Consider the following 6,916-nt stretch of genomic DNA (forward strand, 5'->3'; position numbering starts at 1 on the left):
TTCTCCAATGGATTTTCCAATCTCTTCTGTATGCTTTTCTCTTCTTTTGATCCTTCACATGTGGCTACGGAAGCACCTTGAGTGTTCAAGCATTGGTAGGCAAAAGTATGCACTACCTTGGTCAAGTTAGTCACAAACTCTAGTGTGTTCCTTTACATATCCGCTTGTCCTTGAAGTAGAAAAGTGAGAGAATCATCCATTGGGGCTTGGGGTGGATAAGAGGGTTCATCACCTTGGAGAAAGGGTTCATAGTAGGAAGGTGGTTCTTCTTGGTAAGGGTATGGAGATGGTGTGTGTCAAGGTGGTTGTCGGTAGTAATCATGATGGGATTGTGGTGGTTCTAAAGGTTCTTGCTCATAATGGTCATAAGGATGATGTAGGGGTGATTGGTTATATGATGGATAAGGGTCATATGAAGGTGTTTGGTAAAGAAAAGCTTGTGAGTATGGTTGAGGTTCATGTTGAGGATAAGATTCATAGGCATATGATGGTGGTAATTGATTGTCACAAAAAGAGTCACCATAGCCATTGAATTGACATGTATTAGGATGGAAATTATACCTATACGTAACCGGAGGTTGTTGCCAAGAAGAGTGATCAATTCCTTGAGGCTCCTCCCATATTTGATGGTTCCATCCTTGATACATGTTGTCATTGAAGTTCACATTTCCTACAACACAATTAGAACCAAACTCAAAGCCAAGAGGGTGAGAATTCATAGTGGAAGCAAAACAAACTAACTAAGTCCTAAAGTTAACAAAAACTAACAAACAAGAAAAAGACAAACATATTCACATATATACAATAACCAATAACAAGGCACACAATTGCAATCCCCGGCAACGGTGCCTGATGAGCGGATAATTTATACGCTTTTTGGCATTCTTTTTAAGTAGTTTTTAGTATGATTTAGTTAGTTTTTAGTATGTTTTTATTAGTTTTTAAATAAAAATCACATTTCTGGACTTTACTATGAGTTTGTGTGTTTTTCTGTGATTTCAGGTAATTTCTAGTTGAAATTGAGGGACCTGAGCAAAAATCTGATTCAGAGGCTGAAAAGGACTGCAGATGCTGTTGGATTCTGACCTCCCTACACTCGAAATGGATTTTCTGGAGCTACAAAAACCCAATTGGCACGCTCTTAATTGCGTTGGAAAGTAGACATCTAGGGCTTTCCATCAATATATAATAGTCTATACTTTTCTCGAGTTTTGACGACGCAAACTGGTGTTCAAATGCCAACTTCCTGCCCTATTTTGGAGTTAAACGCCAGAAACATGCTACAACCTGGCGTTTAACTCCAAAAAGAGTCTCTACACATGAAAGCTCAATGCTCAGCCCAAGCACACACTAAGTGGGCCCCGGATGTGGATTTCTGCATCATTTACTCATTTCTGTAAACCCTAGTTACTAGTTTATTATAAAAACTACTTTTAGTGATTTATTTCACATCTTTTGATCATCTTTTGAATAATTTTATGTTCATTGATCACGTTTAGGGGGCTGGTCATTCGGCCATGCCTGGACCTTCATCACTTATGTATTTTTAACAGTAGAGTTTCTACACACCATAGATTAAGGTGTGGAGCTCTGCTGTTCCTCATGAATTAATGCAAAGTATTATTGTTTTTGATGAGTTTGGAAAACTCTGAAATAACATTTGTGATGACTACTTGATGCACGGAAACTTGTCCTTTAACAAATCTCCCTTGGCAAGTATACCGAATTGTCGTCAAGTAAAAACTCACAATAGAGTGAGGTCGAATCCCACAGGGATTGATTGGTCAAGCAACTTTAATTGGAAGAATATTCTAGTTGAGCTAAGCAGAAATTGGGCTAAGAATTGCAGGAAATTAAATGGTGGGAAAGTAAATTGCAGAAAATAAATGACGGAAGGTAAATTGCAGAATCTTAAATGAGGAAGGGGAGTTTAGCATGAAAGTAAATAGCAGAAAGTAAAGAGAATGGGTAAGATCAAGTTCATTTTCATCTCTTCCTCAATCAATGCATTCATTGATCTCCTTGGCAATCTTAAGTGATTGAATTCCAATTCCTTGGTAATTCAATCTCTCAAATCATATCAATAGCCAATTCCTTGGTCTAATTGCTCATGAGAAGAGATGAAGTGTGGTCACTGATTATACTACATGTATTTCCAAATCAAAGTATTGGGAGGATTATATGTCACCATATCCGCCCAAACCCTAATTTGGTCCAACATGAGAAAACAATTCTAGCATGATCTCTCCATTCCTCTTCCAAGGTTCAGAAGAGATCCAAGTATGAATAGCTTCTTTTCCAAGATAACTACTCAATTGGATAAAGATTGAAAGCTTTCTAGTAAAATCAAGAGAAAAGAGAGAAGAAGGATAATGAAAACTATTATTGATCCATCAAATTACAACAGAGCTCCCTAACCCAATGTAAGGGGTTTAGTTATTCATAGCTCTGGGAAATGAAAGCAAAGATGGAGAGTACATTCTGAAAGTTAAACTAGAAGTGCAGAGAAAGTAAAATACAGAGAGTAATTCTAAGAATGCCAAAAAGCTCTCTTCTAATTCAAAACTACCCCTATATATACTACTCTTCTGATCTTCTAGTTGGTTCTTCAAGTCTTGGATATGGGCCTTTGGATCTTGAGTTTGAAGCAGTTATCCTCTTCAATGGGCTTAGCTTTACTTGCAGAGAGAAAGTGTGAAGCAGGCAGGGACTTTAGTTTAGGACGTTAGTGGCGTTAACGTTAAGTGATAGTGTGGCTTCGAGAACGTTAGTGACAATCACCTTTTTTACTAATGTTCCTAACCCAGGGATGATCTACGTTAACTTCAACGTTAGTGGCACCAACGTGACCACTAATGTTGCCTCTTGGTCCTTCGCACACGTTATTGGGACTTACCTTTTCCAATAACGTTGAGAGTCCTCCCTTCCCCCAACGTTAGAGTTCACGTTAGTGTGGCTAACGTGACCTTTAACGTAGGCTTGCCAAATCTTCGAGAACGTTAGTGACACTAACCTTTGTCACTAACGTTCCAAAACGCCCCTACTTCCCACGTTAGAGTTCACGTTAACTAGGTTAACGTGGCTTCTAACGTGGTAGTGATAGCCATCTCCAACGTTAGTGACAAAGGTGGGTGTCACTAACGTTGGCGATTCTTTGCTCCCTCCACGTTAGAGTCCACGTTAACTAAGTTAACGTGGCAACTAACGTGGCTCAAAGTGGCTTAGTCCAACGTTAGTGACAAAGGTAAGTGGCACTAACGTTGGCCATTCTTTTGCTTCCCCACGTTAGAGTCCACGTTAACTTAGTTAACGTGACTCTTAACGTGGGCTATGATGGGTTCGAGGACGTTATTGGTGATTACTTTTCTCATTAACGTTGCAAGCTAGCTCCCTTTCCACGTTAGTGGTCACGTTTGTTAGACTAACGTGGTTGTTAACGTGGTTCTTCCTTGCTTCCTTTGTCCTGAAATCAAGCAGTAGAGTGCATCAAAGTTCTAATCGAAGTCATGAGACATGCATCATCCAATTTGTCATTTAATTCATGCATAATTCTCATGAAATCATGTAAAGTACACAATGTTTGGTTGAATCAAGATGTAAGTGAAATTCTACCCAAAACTTGCTTATTTCCTAAGAAAATCCATGAAACTACCCTAAAACAGTAAAGAAAAGGTCAGTGAAACTGGCCAAAATACCCTGGCATCACAACACCAAACTTAAAGCTTGCTTGTCCCTAAGCAAGTACTGGAACAAGAGAATGATGAATGGAATGCCAAGAGAAATGAGTCGTTATTGTGGAAGTCATGTCCTTGGTTTTATGGTGGTTTCATGTATAGCAACTTAGGTTCATTCCTTCACTGGCTTTCAGACCTTTATCATGTCCTGGAATACTCACTTAATTTCACCCTATGAGACTTTTATTCATTGATCCTTTTGTGGTTTTCAGGGTTTGATTGTGCTTTTTAGACTAGGTGCTCTGTGAGGGGGCGACTCTTTAAGATAAGCTTTCAGCCAGCACTCCCGAACCAGTTGGTTCAAGGTGCTAGGTGTTAGGACACCCCTAAGGACTTACTCCTTCAAGTCTCTTTCCCCCATACATACACACCACAGGCACATGGTTTGTTTATTTTCTTTCTTGAGACCTTGGTGTCCAGCACCTCTTTGGGTTACTAAGTGTTCTGTAGCAAGGGTTACTCTTGATAGTGGACTTTCAGCTGATAATCCCGGGTTAGTTAACCCAAGTTACCAAGTGATAAGGCACCCCAAAGAGCTTATTCATCCAAGTAAATCTCTTACACAGGAGCACCACAGACACATGCCTCATGATTCAAACCCTTGGTGCCTAGCCTTATTTCTTACTCTTTTTCTTTTATTTTCCAACTTTCATTTTTCTTTCCCCTTTTTCTTATTAGGATCTTGTTATTTAGCTAGTCTCATGGGGTGTGTTTCAAGCATATGATTCAGGACAGATAGTTACCTTTCTACCTTATTGGTGAACCAACTTAGCTAATCTATTACCATACCATAAATCTAAGAACTTACTCCACAAATTGAACTCCACTCTGGTCTTTCATAACATCTCTTTTTATTTAGCTTAAAAAGACAAGCATACAAGTAGGCAAGGTGAAGATGCAGCAGGTATCTTGGACAGCACACATATGACAAAAGCAATGAAAACAAGCATTAAATTCTAATGATTAAACTAATGAGTAACTATTAATCAAGGGCACATTCGGACTTCCAATTTTTAGCATTCCAAGTATATGGAATTAAGTAACAATACAACCTTCTGGTGATGGTTTCTAGCGGTCTCTTTGTTGTCATCATCCATAATTTTTGCATTCTACTCCACTTCCTTGGATGATGGTGCATCATTTCTCCAGAAGATTCCTGCAGGGTTATCGGAAGTTGCTTGTTCCCAAAGCACTTGAGAAATAGTTAACCTGCATGTATGCTTGTGAATTTCTGAACTTAATCTGGTATGTGAACACCAAACTTAGTTCCTTGCCTAGTACAACAGATTCAATACATGCAGAGAACCTCATGTGTTGTTATTAACAAGACAACTATGAACTAAAGACTAAACTACTGCTAAGTGGTTCCCCTAATTGGTTGGAGCTAGCAATTTGCCATTGGAATGTAGTGTGATTCTAACTAGTATCTTTGGTGGAACACCAAACTTAGAATTACACTTTCACTCTTGGATTGTTTTGGTGTGTAACACCAAACTTAGCTCCTCGCAATACAGGGGAAACTACTTGTGATCTTTATTGAAATGACAATGAAAAAGGAACTACCTTAGGTTGGGTTGCCTCCCAACAAAGCGCTCTTTTAGCGTCGCTAGCTCGATGATTCCTCCATTACTTGAGATGGTACTTCACTTTGGGGTTTTCCCCCATGTTGCCCATGTAGTGTTTGAGCCTTTGTCTGTTTACAGTGAAAGTCCTCTTCGAACTCTCATCCATGATTTCTATGTGTTCATATGGCGATACCTGTGTGACAAGAAAGGGTCCTGACCACCTTGATTTGAGTTTTCCTGGGAACAGTCTCAATTTGGAGTTGTAGAGGAGTACTTGCTGCCCCTTTTTTCGATCTTCTCTCGAATCTGTGGGCATTCATCTTCGTTGAATTGGAATGTTAACTCAAGCAATATCTTCTTGAGCTTTATCCGTTCAAATTCACGTTCATAGAATGCAGTTTTGAACTTCCCTTCATCAAAAGGACTGCTCTCAACCGGTTCCTTTCTCTTTTGCCTCTTGGAGCTAGATGATGCCATGAATGATTTTTGAAAAGTGAAGGTGTTGAGGTGAGTGATGAGTGGTGAAATTCGGTTGGGTTAAGATTGGGTGTAGTGAAGGGATTTGAGTTCCGGAGGTGTGGAGTATAAGGAATGGGAATTGGAATGTGGAAGGGTTATGAACTAAGAACCACTTATGTAGAGAAGTGGTGAGTGAATAGAAGGTGTGGATTGATGGGGTGGTTGTGTGATGGGCGGATGGGGTTTAGCATGGGATGAGCACAAGGATCATCAACTTTATGATGGTGTTGGTTCAGTTTCCAAGCTTGTTCTCCTTCCAATGTTGGATGGCAACAATTTCCAATGCAATCCCCTTGAAGACACGTGTATAGTCTTCTCTTTTTGTGGTGGCCGAACCCTTCAATTGCCCCATCAATTCTCCTACAAAATAAAAGAAATGTGATTAAAAGAAAACTTGTGGAAAGTGGCGGTAAAATTAAAAGAATAACTACTTTTTAAAGATTTTGTTTCTAACTACTAAGTGCTGTTCATGAGTGCACACCAACTGACTAACTCAACATCCATGTATGCAACATTGGCAACACCAAACTTAGTTTGGTGCCATGTGGTGTAAAAAATTTGTTCAAGGCCCCTAAGAGTGACATGATATGGGTTACATTCATGTCCTCTTAGTGTGCCTTGAACACCAAACTTGTTCTTCACTATATGTTGCATAAAAGGATTTATTCAGGGATATGTCAAAGTTGATTTGCGATCCATGAACTTTGCTTTATTAACTACTTTAAAAGCATGTAAAACATGGGTTGCCTCCCATGAAGTGCTTCTTTAGCGTCACTAGCTTGACGTTCTTCCTTTGTCAGGGTGGTTGGTAATGCTTCAAATCTTCCCCTCTTGCAGTAAACCTATATCCATTGGCTTCATCAATGATCTCTACATGTTCTAAGGAGAGAACTTTTTTGATGGTGAAAACCTTAGGTAACTGAGATGGGATGGTGGGGAGATGAGGTGGGATATCTAGGAAGTAAGCTTAGATCACTTTATCCCCTGGAGAGAAATCTTCTGTAGGGATCTTTTTATTCCTCCATCTCCTTGGTACTTTCTTCTTTGTTTCTTTTGCTGTTATCCTGCTCTTTGTGGTCTCTTTTCCTAGGAAGATTT

The sequence above is a fragment of the Arachis ipaensis genome, chromosome B01 (assembly GCF_000816755.2).
Source record: "Arachis ipaensis cultivar K30076 chromosome B01, Araip1.1, whole genome shotgun sequence".
In the NCBI taxonomy this organism is placed as follows: domain Eukaryota; kingdom Viridiplantae; phylum Streptophyta; class Magnoliopsida; order Fabales; family Fabaceae; genus Arachis; species Arachis ipaensis.